The 17,259-nt window shown below is 44.0% G+C and overlaps 1 long non-coding RNA gene across 2 annotated transcripts in view; it reads left to right on the top strand.

The window, feature by feature from the left end:
• Window positions 1–17,259, top strand: part of LOC135982176 (uncharacterized) — an 80,543-nt gene that overhangs the window by 26,135 nt on the left and 37,149 nt on the right. For both annotated transcript variants that reach the window (XR_010599385.1, XR_010599384.1), the window contains exon 3: window positions 14,373–14,519. This is a non-coding gene — a long non-coding RNA (uncharacterized LOC135982176). The remainder of the gene's footprint in view (window positions 1–14,372; window positions 14,520–17,259) is intronic.

Here is a 17,259-nt window from a genome sequence, read left to right as displayed (position 1 = left end):
CACGGCTGTGACAAGTGTGGACACAGCCTACCTTTCACTGTGGTATCTAACTACAAGTGTAGTAGCTGCATTCTACATGCTGCTGTAAGTATAGCCAAGGCCTTTGTTTGTATGGTCTCCAGGGCAGTGTCTTTATCTGTGTATGGACAGCGCCCAGCATGTAACCATGTAACTGCTACTGGGAATTCTGGGCACTAATGTAATGAATGTTTATTAAACATCATAACAGTATTTGTATGGCACTTGGGTACTCTAGTGAAGGGCGGCCTATATAAGTAAATAGACTTTAGATTCAAACCTTTACTCTGGATATGAGCTCTCATTCTGTGCTGCTTTGGCCTCTGATTTATAAGGCTTTATTTATCTCAAAAACTTCAATGAAGTTTCAAAATGATACTAAGAAATGTGCAGGAGGTCTGACCTGACCTCTACTTGGCTTAGCCAGCACGGACATGGATTTAAGCACTGATCAGTTTAATTTTTTCCCAAACCCCTTGTATAATTTTTCTAACCCTTCACCTCAGCTCCGTCTTCCCTTCTGAAACACCGAGACATCAAGTGGATTTTCTCCTTTAATATATACAAGTGCCTAGGACTCACACTGAAATAGCAAATGCTTGTTTGAATAAGTAAGTGATTTTTAAAGTTCTGCTGTACATATTATTTCAGGCACTTCATAGGAAACCGATCTTAGCCATGACAAAATGTTCTGACATTCCCAACACATTTTTACTTTTTCTTGGCTCTGGATTGATATGCTGTATTAGCTTGAACGGGCTATGGCTCTATTTTTTATCAAGCAGTCCTGGCAAGCAGTAAATCAGTCTTACACTGCATGAAGCAAAGTTGCTTGTTGATGCGTGCTTTTAGCATCACTTAAAGAGGAACACAAGTCAGCAATTTAGCCAAATTGGTTTGGTTTGCAGCTGTGACTGAAATTTTTCTCAGTTTACAGCATTAGCGGAATTAATTTGTTAGAGACTCTTATCTTCCCTAGTTAATTTGAATGAAGTGCAGCATGTAAATGTTTGCACTTTGCAAAGTGTTAGCTTTGCCATTTCAAAACAAGATTGTTTAAAGCAGAGGTTCTCAAACTGGGGGCACGCAGAATGTATTCTGGGAGGGTGTGAGAAGCTTTAGGGAAAAAATATTACTGTGAATATTTTACCTACAGCAATGAATAACTAGCAAAGCTGATTCCTTCACACATAACAGGTCCTCAGATGGTGCTTTGCATTTGACTCTAAATGGGGCTGTGCATTTTGACGGATTTCTGCGAAGCTTGCATAGGATTATACAAAGTCGTTGCCATTTGTACAGGAATCCGTTTGCTACGACGTGGCGTGCACATTTAAATGTAAGCATTGACCACAGTCGCAGTATTGCTTTTGCCCTTATTACAATGGATCGTTGGCTCTGTCTGAATCAACGCCTTATTGTTTTTAACATTTAGTGAGAGTTGCATGTTGATTTTTTTTAAAATTGGTATATGTACTTGTGTGGTGTGTGTGTGGGGATAAACTACTACAGATACAAAGAAGGTGGATGCAATCAAATAAGTTTGATAATCACTGGTGTAAGGCAATATACTGTAATGAATTGTGTGCGCGCACATGACTGCTTTCTACTGGACAGAATCAGAATGGCTCATCAGTATGTCAGAAGTTGTCTTCTTCTAATGCCAAGACTCTTCTTGAGTTCCAATGACAGGGACCTCTGCTTCTGGAGCAGGAGGATCAGAGTTCGATCTCCATAATAGTTATGAAGTTCCAAGTGGCCATGATGTGAAGCACAGTGACAACCACGATGTTCCCAAGTACACACTGATTTGTTAAAATAATCTATTTTTCCATAGACTTGCTTGTACCTTTTAAAATGGATGTGATCAGCGCCGGATCTACTGTTTTTGCCGCCCCGAGCAGCGCGCCGAATTGCCGCCGCGGGCAGCTGAACATAGAAGCTGCCGCTGAATTGCTGCCACCACGGAAACGCGTGTGCCGCCCTAACGGCACATGGACTGCCCCGCCGTCTACAGCGGCAATTTGGTGCGCTGCTTGGGGCGGCAAAAACACATGGACTGCCGCCCCTTGCAGATCGCCGCCCCAAGCACCTGCTTGGAATGCTGGTGCGTGGAGCTGGCCCTGGATGTGTGATTCAGAATGCCAACGCCTTTTAACAATATTTGCCATAGGCATTCAGTTAGTCCATCAGAACATCCACACACCGTTTTTGGCTCTCATTGGCGGAGTGGGTGGCTTAGTAACGTAATTAGCAGGTTTGAAGATTTTTTCATGCTACTTTGGACCACTAGTTCATATCTCACCTCTCCTTTCATCCATCTGAGACACGGAAAATTAGATCATATTCAGCCCAGGTTTAACGCCATTGGCTTCAATGGAATTATTCCAGAGATGAATTTGGTATAAATGAATCCAGTGGAGTTACATAATGGCTTTTTTCTGTATAGTAGCAAATGTTAGCATATATAGTTTTCAGCATTGCACAAATTTTCTCACACAACAGAAAAAACCCAGGCATTTGCATCTCTCATTATAATTTGTCCACACTTTTATACTTGTCAGGGTGTTCTCCCCTTTTAAAATCTACATATGGGAAAATAGGACTTGTTACAATATGGGTCATAAAGAAATGCCAAGCAAGGAGCAGATAAGAATCTAAATATGCCAAGTTTCAAATGCACTTTTAAATCTTCTGTGCTTTGGATCAAGGCAGACTTGTTTTTTAAAAAAGCATGGCACTGATCCCACGAGGCGAAGGGCCAAAGTAAGAGTCTCTTGGACAAACCCAGCTTTCTTATGAGGGAATATTTATTATTATTACTAATATGTGTATTACCCTAATGCCTCACTACACTAGGCACTCTACAAGTATATAGCAAGAGGTTACACCCCAGAGAGTAAGAGGAGACAAAGCAACTTTCCCAAGGTCATGCTGCAGGTCAGTTACAGAACTGGGACTAGAACCTAGGTCTTCTATCAATATAGTGCTTTGATAAATCACTGATATTCAAGCACAGTCCCTGATTTATCACCCATACTAAGTTTACTGTTATCCTACAGGATTTTAAATGAAACATTGCTGCTTTACTGAGTCCACTCTTAAAAAACAAAAACAAAAAACAGAAAGGCCTCTCTGGGCTTCCAACCCCAGAAGAAACAAGGCAAACTTTTAAATCAGTTTCCAGACACAGATTGAAACATAAAATATCTTTAAGATCTGTAAAAATTAAATGATAATAAAACAGTCAAAGAAAAAGGAAAGATATAAATTAAAATGTGGAGATAATACTTAGGGTTACCGGCAAGAAAAATAAATATATGTCTATTTAAAGGTGTCCGTTGTACTAAAGTGGAACATATCACAAATTAGGCAAAAAGGCTCAAGAAATCATGGACATTTGGAGAAGCAGTCTGTTTTGTCTTCATCTGTGTTTTGCCACAGCTGAATGCATGTGCAGCAAGTTATCTTATGGATCCATATCTATAGTTCAAATAAAAATATTAAAGGGCATGTTCCCAATGTGCTACGTGCAACTTTTCTAAAACCACATCTGAGTAAATGAAGTAACTTCGCGTTTATAAGTTCTAAGGATCTCCAAGTGCTTGCACTTTAAGTAAGCCTTACATTTGGACTAGGAGAGTGTGAATAGCAGTGTGCACTAAAGTGGTGTGTTGTAACTCCCCTGTGTGCATGCTGCAGGCACAACCTAGAAGCTTCTTAGTGTACATTAATGGAATCCTGTTTGAAGAAGCCACAAAACAAGTTAGTTATCAAGTATCAGAGGGGTAGCCGTGTTAGTCTGAATCTGTAAAAAGCAACAGAGGGTCCTGTGGCACCTTTGAGACTAACAGAAGTATTGGGAGCATAAGCTTTCGTGGGTAAGAACCTCACTTCTTCAGATGCAAGTAATGGAAGTCTCCAGAGGCAGGTATAAATCAGTGTGGAGATAACGAGGTTAGTTCAATCAGGGAGGGTGAGGTGCTCTGCTAGCAGTTGAGGTGTGAACACCAAGGGAGGAGAAACTGCTTCTGTAGTTGGATAGCCATTCACAGTCTTTGTTTAATCCTGATCTGATGGTGTCAAATTTGCAAATGAACTGGAGCTCAGCAGTTTCTCTTTGGAGTCTGGTCCTGAAGTTTTTTTGCTGTAAGATGGCTACCTTTACATCTGCTATTGTGTGGCCAGGGAGGTTGAAGTGTTCTCCTACAGGTTTTTGTATATTGCCATTCCTGATATCTGACTTGTGTCCATTTATCCTCTTGCGTAGTGACTGTCCAGTTTGGCCAATGTACATAGCAGAGGGGCATTGCTGGCATATGATGGCATATATAACATTGGTGGACGTGCAGGTGAATGAGCCGGTGATGTTGTAGCTGGTGTAGATATGTGGGCAGAGTTGGCATCGAGGTTTGTTGCATGGGTTGGTTCCTGAGTTAGAGTTGTTATGGTGCGGTGCGTGGTTGTTGGTGAGAATATGCTTAAGGTTGGCCGGTTGTCTGTGGGCGAGGACTGGCCTGCCTCCCAAGGTCTGTGAAAGTGAGGGATCATTGTCCAGGATGGGTTGTAGATCAACCCATGCAACAAACCTTGATGCCAACTCTGCCCACATATCTACACCAGCAACACCATCACAGGACCTAACCAGATCAGCTACAACATCACCGGCTCATTCACCTGCACGTCCACCAATGTTATATATGCCATCATATGCCAGCAATGCCCCTCTGCTATGTACATTGGCCAAACTGGACAGTCACTACGCAAGAGGATAAATGGACACAAGTCAGATATCAGGAATGGCAATATACAAAAACCTGTAGGAGAACACTTCAACCTCCCTGGCCACACAATAGCAGATGTAAAGGTAGCCATCTTACAGCAAAAAAACTTCAGGACCAGATTCCAAAGAGAAACTGCTGAGCTCCAGTTCATTTGCAAATTTGACACCATCAGATCAGGATTAAACAAAGACTGTGAATGGCTATCCAACTACAGAAGCAGTTTCTCCTCCCTTGGTGTTCACACCTCAACTGCTAGCAGAGCACCTCACCCTCCCTGATTGAACTAACCTCATTATCTCCACACTGATTTATACCTGCCTCTGGAGATTTCCATTACTTGCATCTGAAGAAGTGAGGTTCTTACCCACGAAAGCTTATGCTCCCAATACTTCTGTTAGTCTCAAAGGTGCCACAGGACCCTCTGTTGCTTAAAACGAGTTAGAGGTACACTCAAGAACAGATCCCATCAGTTCTGATTTCATTCTCCATGTTGCCAGCTTTTGTTTTGCCATGAGTCTCATGCTATTTGGTGTTTGTTTATCGTAAAGTCTCACCTACTGGAAGCATGTGACTGAGTATCTCAGTGTTCATGAAAAGCTTGAAAATGTGACCCAAGTGTATGCTGAAAACTCAAAATCCAGAAGGCAAGTAAGAAGAAACTCATAGACTTTAAGGTCAGAAGGGACCATTATGATCATCTGGTCTGACCCCCTGCATGATGCAGGCCACAAAGCCGTCCCTACCCTTTCCCTTGACTCTGCTGTTGAAGTCCCCAAATCCTGTGGCTTAGAGACTTCAATTAGCAGAGAATCCTCCTGCTAGCGATCCCTGCCCCATGCTGCGGAGGAAGGCGAAAAACCTCCAGGACCTCTGCCAATCTACCCTGGAGGAAAATTCCTTCCCGACCCCAAATATGGCGATCAGTAAAACCCCGAGCACGTAGGCAAGATTCTCCAGCCTGACCCTCGTTAGCCATTATACTATTTACCTGCCATAGCACGGTATTCCTTTGACTAAAATCATGTTTTTCCATTAAACCATTCCCTCCATAAAGTTATCCAGCTTAATCTTAAAACCAGACAGGTCCTTCGCCCCCACCGTTTCCCTCGGAAGGCTGTTCCAATATTTCACCCCTCTGACAGTCAGAAACCTTCGTCTAATTTCAAGCCTAAACTTCCCCATGACCAGTTTATATCCATTAGTTCTCGTGTCCACATTAGTACTGAGCTGGAATAATTCCTCTCCCTCCCTGGTATTTATCCCTCTGATATATTTAAAGAGAGCAATCATATCCCCCCTCAGCCTTCGTTTGGTCAGGCTAAACAACCCGAGCTCCTCTAGTCTCCTTTCATACGACAGGTTTTCCATTCCTCTGATCATCCTAGTGGCCCTTCTCTGTACCCGTTCCAGTTTGAGTTCATCTTTTTTAAACATGGGAGACCAGAACTGCACACAGTACTCCAAATGAGGTCTCACCAGCGCCTTATACAACGGAAGCAGCACCTCCTTATCCCTACTAGATATACCTCGCCTAATGCATCCCAAGACCGCATTGGCTTTTTTCACCGCCACGTCACATTGTCGACTCATAGTCATCCTGCAGTCTACAAGGACCCCGAGGTCTTTCTCCTCCTTGGTTACTTCTAACCGATGCGTCCCCAGCTTGTAACTAAAATTGTTGTTAGTCATCCCTAAATGCATCACCTTACACTTTTCACTATTAAATATCATCCTATTTCTGATACTCCAATTCACAAGGTCATTCAAGTCTTCCTGCAGAATATCCCTATCCTCCTCCGAATTGGCAATACCTCCCAGCTTTGTGTCATTTGCAAACTTTATCAGCCCACTCCTACAATCGGTTCCGAGGTCAGTAATAAATAGATTAAATAAAATGGATCCCAAAACCGAACCTTGAGGAACTCCACTGGTGACCTCCCTCCAACCTGACAGTTCACCCTTCAATACGACCCGCTGCATTCTCCCCATTAACCAGTTCCTTATCCACCTCTGGATTTTCATATTGATCCCCATCTTTTCCAGTTTAACCAATAATTCCTCATGCGGTACAGTATCAAACGCTTTACTGAAATCAAGGTATATTAGGTCCACCGCATTTCCCTTATCTAGTAAGTCCGTTACTTTCTCGAAGAAGGAGATCAGATTGGTTTGGCACGATCTGCCCTTCGTAAAACCATGTTGTAATTTGTTGCAATTGCCATTAACCTCAAGGTCTTCAACTACTTTCTCCTTCAGAATTTTCTCCAGGACCTTGCACACTACAGATGTTAAACTAACAGGCCTGTAGTTACCCGGGTCACTTTTTTTCCCTTTCTTGAAAATAGGAACCACATTAGCTATTCTCCAGTCTAACGGAACCACCCCTGAGTTTACAGATTCATTAAAAATTATTGCTAAGGGGCCTGCTATTTCCCGTGCCAATTCCTTCAATATTCTCGGATGAAGATCATCCGGTCCGCCCGACTTAGTCCCATTAAGGTGTTCAAGTTTGGTTTCTACCTCGGATACGGTAATCCCCCCTCCTGTATACCCCTCTGTCACGCTGCTAATATTCCTAATCCCTTCATTGGCCTCATTAAACACCGATGCAAAATAATCGTTAAGATATTGTGCCATGCCTAGATTATCCTTAATCTCCTCTCCAGCTATAGTCTTCAGCGGTCCCACTTCTTCTTTCTTTGCTTTCTTCCTATTTATATGGCTGTAAAACCTCTTACTATTGCTTTTAATTCCCCTCGCAAGGTCCAACTCTACATGGCTTTTGGCCTTTCTCACTCTATCTCTACATGCTCTGACCTCACTAAGGTAAGTTTCCTTACTGATCCCTCCCTTCTTCCACTCTTTGTACGCTTTCTGTTTTTTCCTAATCGCCCCTTTGAGACGGTCGCTCATCCAGCTCGGTCTAAATCTCTTGCTTACTAACCATTTTCCCTTTTTTGGGATACAGGCCTCCGACAGCTCATGCAGCTTTAACTTAAAATAATCCCAGGCATCTTCTGCCTTTAGATCCATTAATACATTTGCCCAATCTACTTCCCTTACCAGTCCTCTTAATTTGTTAAAATTAGCCTTTTTAAAATTATAAACCCTAATCTTTGATTTAATTCTGTTACTCCTTCCATTTAGTTTAAACCGAATTAGCTCATGATCACTGGAGCCCAAGTTGTCCCCTACAATCACTTCCTCAACGAGGTCCTCACTACTCACCAAAACCAAATCCAAAATGGCCTCCCCCCTCGTCGGTTCAGCTACCACTTGATGAAGGAATTGATCAGCAAGCACATCTAGGAACATCTGAGCCCTATTATTGCTACTAGCGTTTTTTCCCCAATCTATATCCGGGAAGTTAAAGTCCCCCATAATTACACAGTTCCTATTAGTATTTACTTCCCTAAACACATTAAATAGTTCTTTATCCATATCCTGGGTCGATTCCGGCGGTCTATAGCACACCCCAAGCACTATCCCTGGAGAGGCTCTAGTAGTTCTTTTACCCAGTGTGAGTATTGCCCAGACGGACTCTGTCTTATCTATTCCATCAACTATTATTTCTTTACAGCTTATCTCATTATTGACATACAATGCCACCCCCCGACCTTTACCTTTGTTCCGGTCGTTCCTAAACAGCACATACCCTTCAATACCTGTATTCCAGTCGTGACTGCCGTTCCACCACGTTTCAGTTATTCCTACGATATCCGGTTTCAATTCTCGGACCAGGAGCTCCAATTCATCCATTTTGTTACCTAGGCTTGTCGCATTGGTGTATAAACATCCTAATGTATGTCGTTTAGCCTGTCTCCCATTAGTAACGCAATATGTTACAGACCTCTTTGTGTTCATCCCCCCTCTCCTTCTTATAGATATATAATTTAAAATCTCATGATTTTAAGACAATCTCGTGATTTTGGGTGCTGACTCATGATTTTTGATTGCTTAAGGCTGGTAATACTGCTTTCTAGCCTTCTATCTTGGATATTTGTAACATGGTCATTTCTGTATTATGCAGGCACCATTATATCTACTATTGTGTTCTAATCACTAGACCACACATGATAGGCCAGTGTATTAAGGTCCATGAACTTTTCAAGAGTCATTCAAATAAAATTCCAGACAGTGAGACAGCAGAGACATACGTGAGAAAGAGCAGGAAACCATAAATGAGAAAAACAAAGGGACAGATGTATATTTCTGATGCAATGGCCTCTATGTTCTCGGTAGGCACACTTCACACACTGGTGACAAGGGCTACCTTCTCAGCTGACGTGAGGAGGCAATGTATTTTGTGTGTACTGTCTGGCTCTTTATAACAGACTAATGCTTCCTGAAAAGGAAAACCAGAAGCTAGTTAATGCCTGCCATATTGTGAAAGTCTGTTTGTATTATCTCATGAAAGCACAGAAATTCACCACTCCGTATCCTCCAGCTCGAACTGTAAGAGTCACGCTTGCCAGCCACATCTTTGCTTAACTTTAAAAATGCTGTTGGTTAAACTTAGTCCAAGAAAGAATTAACATAACCCCTCCACACACACAAATGTCCTCTTCAGAAGAGAATAACTGCATGGAAAAAGGCAAAGTCATATTTTTTCCTACGTTATATTGTTCTTGTTGGCGTGTTTTCTAAATCCATCATATAGCTGCAGTAAGAGACCTTCACTGAAGAAATTTAAAAGTTTAACATCAATTTAAATGCAATAGGACAAGTATATACGTGACTATTTTATCAACAGGTCTATACATCACCTTCATAGATTATTATACTAACTTGAGCCAATTCATTACATGTGTGTACTACTGCCCTCTGTTGGACGGGACCAAAACTGCTCAACAATGACTCATAGGCAGAACTAGTCAAACTCTTAGGTGTGATTGGAACTGGCCAAAAAGTAAAAAAAAAAAAAAATTGTGAAAATTTCAAAATTATTTTTTATTCTGAACCTTTAAAACAGACCTTTTTAGTGTATTGAAAAATGTCATACCTTAATTGTTTTTCAAAATTATTACTGAAATTTTTTTCAAAATGGTTATTGAAATTTTTCAATCCACATTTTTAAAAAAAATTGAAGAAGGGGCACAAAATTTTCTTCCAAAACCAGAAATCTCAACAATGTTGATAATTTTTCACAAAAAAATTATTTACAGATAAACAGCATTTTTTACAAACTTTACATTAGAAACATTTTGAGCAACAACATATAGCTGTAAGGAATTAATCCATCAGATTTGTCCCTTTATTTTTAATTGAGAACAGATCATTATTTTAATCAATTTGTTGGCCATTCATCAACTAAATGTTTTCAGTTTTTCATTTGGTTTAGACTTGAACAACACTTTTCATTTGACCTGCATTTTTGTATTATTATTATTATTTATTTATTATGTATTTGTTTGGAGTAATTTTCAGCTGTTTTTACCCTTTTTTGGTATTAAAAAACAAATTTCAAAACAAAATTCTGTTTTTATATGAAAAATTAAATTGTTTTGTTTTGAAATGGTTGAAACAACAGCTTGAAATGAAAAAGTCTAAACTAAAGTTTCAACTTTTTTGATTTTTTTTCCAACTGAAACTATTTGCCAAATTTGATCTGAATATGCAAATAGCTTCAGTGGAATGAACAACGTTCGGTCAGATCAAATCACCATTTGGAATTTACACGGGTGCTTCAGTGCTTTCCCAAATAGGGATGGAGTGAAGTGAATATTTAAGTGATTTCCTGAATCAGGGCCTTACTTTACACAGATAGTGTCTTTTTCTTTCTTTCTCTTTTCTTCTAGCTATATGTGTTTTAGCAAACCTTCTAGTATCTCAGAGATTATATGCAAGAACCAAAGCTGCAGAGTGGAACTTCATTGTGCTTTAAAAGCAGCTAGGCCTCCTGGGATATCTGACTCAGAAACAAAGCCTGCTTTCTGAGAACAGCCTCAGTTTGGGAAGAAATGCTGATTGGTGCAAGATTGCGTAAGATGGGGGGAATGGTTCTTATGTAAGATACAGTGTTAAGTGTTTTGGGGGTTTCTATCTCTAAGAATTTAATTCTAGCCCCTTACTCCTGATAACAGTACCAAATCCATACTTTGTTCTAATGTCTATAAACGTAGGCAACTGATACAATAAAGTCACTATGTAATTGATTATCAATGATTTGCCAAAGTCAGTAGTATATTTATATGCATGTAATAGAAAATATAAAAGCAAAGTGCAACATCCCACAAATAATTTATTGCCAGAACAGTTATTGGAAGTGCTATTCCAATGGTGTTTAAATGGTTTTAAAAATAGTTGTTACAATTTATATCTACACATTGTTTATTCTGGGCAGTTTATTGAACAACCATCCCTGGTCAACACCAACCAAAAGTGCACTTCCCTTCTTTTAAGCATCTCCCATTCAATGATTAATTTATGGATCTGTTCAGTGAATAATTTCACATTCCTTACAATAAAATGGCTGCAACCCTAACAGATGTGTTGGAAATTGCAAATGTGGTTACTGAAACAATGAACATGATAGCTTTCTTTGCTCTTCTTCCATTCCCACTTCAGATCTCTCTCTCTCTCTCTCTCTCTTTTATGGTCATGCATTTATTTTTAAATATAAAAATCTAAAATTGGACTGACATTCTGAGAATGTGGGTTCATGGAAAAACCCATAGTCAAACTGATTTGATTTATTGGGGGAGAAGCAGAGAAGGAGTTTCAAAATGTTCCCAAAATAGCACATATCAAAGACCTGACTGTTTTGGGGGATTGTGCAATTTCCTTTATGGAATCAAATTAAAAATACATTCCTGAGAATTTGTTTTGTGAAAGAAAAACAAAAAAACAAAAAACCCCACACCACCCTCTGTGTATCAGTTAATCAGTGCACTGTGGATATGGTACCATATTGCACAATCGAGTCAGTTGTAGAATCACCTGAGGAATTCTAGCCCTTCCTCATTTCCCCTAATTCAGTAGACTAAGTTTATCTCACAAACCAGCCTCTAAGCTTGGTGCAGCGTGGTTCCTAATGTCTAGTTAATTAGTTCAATGTATTTATGAAATAGTTATGTGCTCTATTTTATGGGAGTTTGTTTTCTATAAAAATTGATATTTTCTTGTTTGGGGTAGTGTGACCCTAAGAACCCCTTTACGCCAATTGTTAGAGCCCTGCACAGGTACAAATTTATATCCACGGATGCGGATATCCACAGATATAAATCAGGATCTGCGGAACCGCAGGGGTCTCCCGGGAACCACAGCGGCGAAAGGAGCAGAACGTGGGGCCGCTGCTCCCAGGAGCCAGTGCCCCACGCCGGCAGCGCCTCCAGCGTGGCTGTACCGTCCCCAGCCCTGCCCCTGTCCCTTCCACGCAACTGTCTGCGTCTCCTGTCTAGGGGTGTGCGCGCTGCTTGAACACAAGAGCATGACCAGGGACAGCTGCCGGTGAGCGGCTGGCTTTTACAAATCAACACTTTTGTGGCTATTGCATATGCCACAATCAGGGCCGGCTCCAGTGTTTTTGCCGCTCCAAGCTCTACCGCCGCCGGTACACTCTACACTCTTCGGCGGCAATTCAGTGGCCAGTCCTTCCCTCCGAGGGGGACTGAGGGACTTGCCGCTGAAGAGCCAGACGTGCTGCTCCTTTCTGTTGGCCTCCCCAAACACCTGCTTGCTGCGCTGGTGCCTGGAGCCGGCCCTGGCCACAATGACACTACAGAAACTTGGTTTAAAAGTGGGATTTTCAAAGACTCCTAAGAGAGGAAGGTGCTCAACTCTCAATGGTTATCAGTGCAAATTGAAAGTAAATGGGAGTTGAGTGCCTCACTCCCTTAGATGTTTTTAAAAATCCCACTTCAAATAAAAATGCAGTGTGTTCTGTGCGCACATAACTATCTTGCAAATATAGTCAGGAGTAAAGTCCGTGCTAGAAAGGAATTGGGAGTAGGGGTAGGGGCTAGGGAGACCGCCAGTATTTAACTCTGTAATTTATCCAAGGCCTCCACAGGTTTTATTTTCAGTACAAATTTTATCTGGCTCCCTTGTCAGGATAGGAACTTGAAAACTTCCCCACTGTGTGTCTTATGTCAGAGAGGAGTATCTCTCCTGTACTTTTTCCACTTTCAAGGGTTGTAGTTAAACCTGTATATTGTAGGCAGTGCACTCCATCAAGGACCCCAGCATGCAGCCTGAGTAACTGAGCTGTGTGCTGGGGAAGCCTGCAGAGGACGCTGAGGGGAAAGAACCTCGGCACCTATTAGAAACAGGGTGCAAACATCCGTGTAGGTAATTAACCATTGGAACAATCTACATAGGAATAGGGTGGATTCTCTAGCACTTGAAGTGCTTATAGCAAGACTGAATATCTTTCTAAAAGAGAAGATGATGGGGTGAAATTCTAAGGCCTGTCTTATGCAAGATGTCAGACTAGATGACCATAATGTTTCATTTTGGCCTTAAAATCTATGGGTGAAATGCTGGCCCCATTGAAGTCAATGGCAGGATTGCTGTTGACTTCACTGGGACCAGGATTTCACATTATGAATCTTACCCCACCTCAGGCTGCTCCGTGGGTACTACAGCCTTAGGGTTCTGCCTGAGACCCTGTGCTCCCCCTGCACAGTCTGTGTACTCATGGGATACAAAGGCTCTGGTCCTCTCCAAAGGCCCTTTCTGTGTTGGTGCCTTGGCAGCCACCTCAGAGCTTTGCTCCCTTGTGCCCATAGGTGTAAAACCTCTCTCCACCACCTTTAGGGGAACCAGAGTTGTTCTTCACCTAAGACTCTTCTTACTCACAAAGGGAATGGGGAGCAGGCAGGATTGCATGATGCCCGAATTTCCAACATAATGAAATGCTTACTGTCCCTGTTCGCAGCATCACAGTGAGGGTTGTCTGTAACTGCTAAACCTAGACACTGTCACGTCTTTTACCTTCCTGTTTTGGGGATTTGTGCTTTATAAACAGAACATGATGGCTTTGTGTCAACACTTGTCAAATGATGAGCTGCTTCTTGTAAAGATGTTTGCTGTAGCTTTCGGTTTACAAATATTGCCCTTTTTTTTTTATCTGCTGTCCTGGAGCTGCACTTCCTGGAGATCTGGATGTATTGTCTGTTACTCACTCCGGAGGAAATAAACACAGTTTGAGCTCATAGTTCTCAAAGGCAGAACAGGTTGTTTGCAATGAGGCTATGACTAAACAGAGCTTTTATTTTATTTCTGTAGACTATGACACTGGTTGATTTCCCCTTCCCCATCATGCTCCTGGGCAAGACATGTACAACACATTTCTGTTATTTCTTTTAACATAGCATCTGCTGGAAAGGAAGAAGGATTAGGATTAAAAACACCGAGAACCAAAGTTCATTTGCAGGTTAGATAGATCGGGAACAGGAGCAAAGCCAAATCCTACCAATCTAAACTTGAATCAAGGCTCTAGAGAAAAACAGCTAGAATGGGAGCAGTGGCAGAGAAGAGGACGAGGAGTCTAGGCTCATGGGGGCTGCCTGTCTCCAGCTCAATTCTTGAAGCAACACTTAAACCTCTGTTTACTTCTTTTTAAAACAGGAATGATGTAGAAATGGGGCTGAAACAAAATCCTGCATCCAAACGCCCTCCCGCCCCCTCCCCCCAAGTTGCGAAAAGCATGGGTCCGGATCGAAATTGTGATGTGTGGATTCCAGTCTAGTATAACAACACACACCTTCCTCAAAGGTATAGAAATATGAGTATTTACTGCATGATTAATTAATACAGTTGCATGTAATTAATGTGCACACTAGGAGCAAACTTTTCAAAGTCAAACTTTAAACGCTGAAAGGTCAGTGCGAGGTTGGCAACTGCAAAAAGCTACTCGTTTGAGGGTATTCCCAGGAGGGGGTGTTGTGCAGGGTGGCGGGCGCACAGTTGATACTAAGTTGTGTTTGTAAAGCTGGTGAAAATCCTCTGCGAAGGTCAAAGTTTCAGCTCATCTGAGGGTCAAGCCATGGGGCCCTGAGCCTGGGCAGAGATTGGGGGTGTATACGTTGATAGTGGGGGAAGCACAGTTTAAAGGTTCAACTGCCTCTCAAATAGCTTGAGTCACTGCCCCCCCGGGCATGCACCCCACCCCTTATCCTCAGTCTCCACTCCCAGCTGCAGCGCCCACTACTGGCTGCTGCTTTGGCAGTGACTGTCACCTGCTGCCTCCGCTGCTTCATGTCATTGGAAGCCGAGCGCTTGAGGATCTTCTTCCTCTCATTGGCACTGAGGTGCTGCAGGAAAAGCTGCTGCTCTTTGTCCAGGAGCAGCGGGTATGGACATTGTCAGGCCATGGCCATAGCGAGCCACCAGCCAGCCCCAACCCTGTCAGCAGCTTCGAGCAGCTGGAGGGTGGCTGTGAGTGCAGGCACTTCTGGTTGCCAAGCCTCAGCCTTGCTGAACAAAGAGGTGGGGGTGAGGGGAAATATAGAAAGGAGGAGACAGGCCGGGTGGAAATGGGGGTGAGAAGCAGCTACTCCAGCACCGCTTCCAAGTTTGCAAACACAGCTGCACTGGGAGTCGCCCTGTAAAAAAACACATCACAGGGGCAAGTTAAACCACAATAGGTCTTTTTATGGGGATAGTACCTGAGCGATCCAATCAGTGATCCCAGCCCCACTGCACTAGGGATGTAAAAACACATCTTTAAAGAAACATTCCCTGCCCCATCACGCTTACATTCCAGGGCCCAAATACTGCAAACACGTGGGCACATGTGTAATTTTACAGTAAAGTTAATGCATTAGCACCCCTGCTGTCTCTGCTTGCTCAGTGCGGCTGCTGTTGCCAGCATCCCTCAATGGGACGTGGTGCTGCAGGTGTGTCTATGACAGACACTGCTGAGCATCAGGAGAGTTTTCAGGATGCTGCTGAAATGTGATGGCAAACTCCATCCCTCACTTCATGGCTGAACAGCTGAGCTTAGTACCCCAAACCACTCGGTAGCCCCTATTACAGCTTTGTGGCTGCAGCATAGATGAACAGCACTTGTGACTTCCCTGACCTACTTATGCAAGGCAATGGCTGGTGGATCCGGTTAGCAATGCCCTGGCCCTCGCCACTCCTAACTCTCATACTATACGCCCTTGCTACCTATACACGGCCCATGCCTCAGCACAATGAGCTCCTATAGAGTTGTGCTATGCAGCACACGGGGAGTCAACAGGAAACCCACATGCTGGCGTGGGGCAGTCCTAGCCCCGCCCTGAGCCCCCGGAGCCGTGACTTCCAAGGTCCCGCAGCCGTGACTTCCAAGGTCCCGCAGGCTAGGGGCTCCTGCACATTAGCCACCCTGTGGCCTTCCCCCACCAGGTCCCTGTGCAAGACCCAAACAAACCCTGGAACAGGCACTCAACCCCATGGGTCAGCGGTGACCCCACAGTGGGTCCAGCCCTTCAAGCCTCAGACAGGCATGGAATTTGCCCCCCCATGCGCATCCCTGTTAGCCTGGCTGAAGCTGCCCCTCATAGAATCATAGCATAGCAGGGTTGGAAGGGACCTCAGGAGGTCATCTAGTCCAACCCCCTGCTCAAAGTAGGACCAATTCCCAACTAAATCATCCCAGCCAGGGCTTTGTCAAGTCTGACCTTAAAAACCTCTAAGGAAGGAGATTCCACCACCTCCCTAGGTAACCCATTCCAGTGCTTCACCACCCTCTGAGTGAAAAAGTTTTTCCTAATATCCAACCTAAACCTCCCCCACTGCAACTTGAGACCATTACTCATTGTTCTGTCATCTGGTACCACTGAGAACAGTCTAGATTAGGGTGACCAGACGTCCTGATTTTATCGGGACTGTCCCGATATTTGTTTCTTTGTCCTGCGTCCCGACCAATGTTTGGTCGGGACACTGGACAAAAAAGAAATTTTGCCCTCCGCTCTGGCGCTCGCGCCCCCCCCGCACCCGCCCCAGCTCCGCCCCCTCATTCCCCCATTGGCTCCCTCCCCAAATCCCCGCCCTGGCCCCGCCTCTTCCCCAACCATGCAGCATTCCTCCTCCCTCCCAGACTTGCAGCATGGCGGTGCAAGCCTGGAGGGAGAGGGTGGCGGTGGTGCCTGGATCCTGGAGCTGGTGAGTCAGCTCCAGCACCCGGGCACCGGGTGGGCAAAGGGGGGCTGGCAAGGGAGGGAGACAGGGGGCTCAGCTGTGAAGCCCCCCGCCGCGCCAGAGGGCTTCTGCCCGGGCTGCTGCACCCAGGGCCGGGAGCGCAGCCTGGAGGCTGCTCCAGCCCTGCAGCCCGCGGGGCAGCGCGGTGGGTCCGGTCAGGGACAGCGCAGAGCGGGCAGGGGCCAGGTGGGCGGCGCGGGGGCGTGGGCTGAATCCCTGCTGCTGCCAGGGAGCCCTGTGCCTCTCCCTTCCACTCGCGACTGCGGCTCCTTCCCGGCGGGATGCGCCCCCCGGCCTGCCCCGCGCACATGCGGCACGCGTCCAGCTG

This window comes from Chrysemys picta, chromosome 3 (genome assembly GCF_011386835.1).
Source record: "Chrysemys picta bellii isolate R12L10 chromosome 3, ASM1138683v2, whole genome shotgun sequence".
In the NCBI taxonomy this organism is placed as follows: Eukaryota; Metazoa; Chordata; order Testudines; family Emydidae; genus Chrysemys; species Chrysemys picta.
This window is presented reverse-complemented; position numbering and strand designations above follow the sequence as displayed.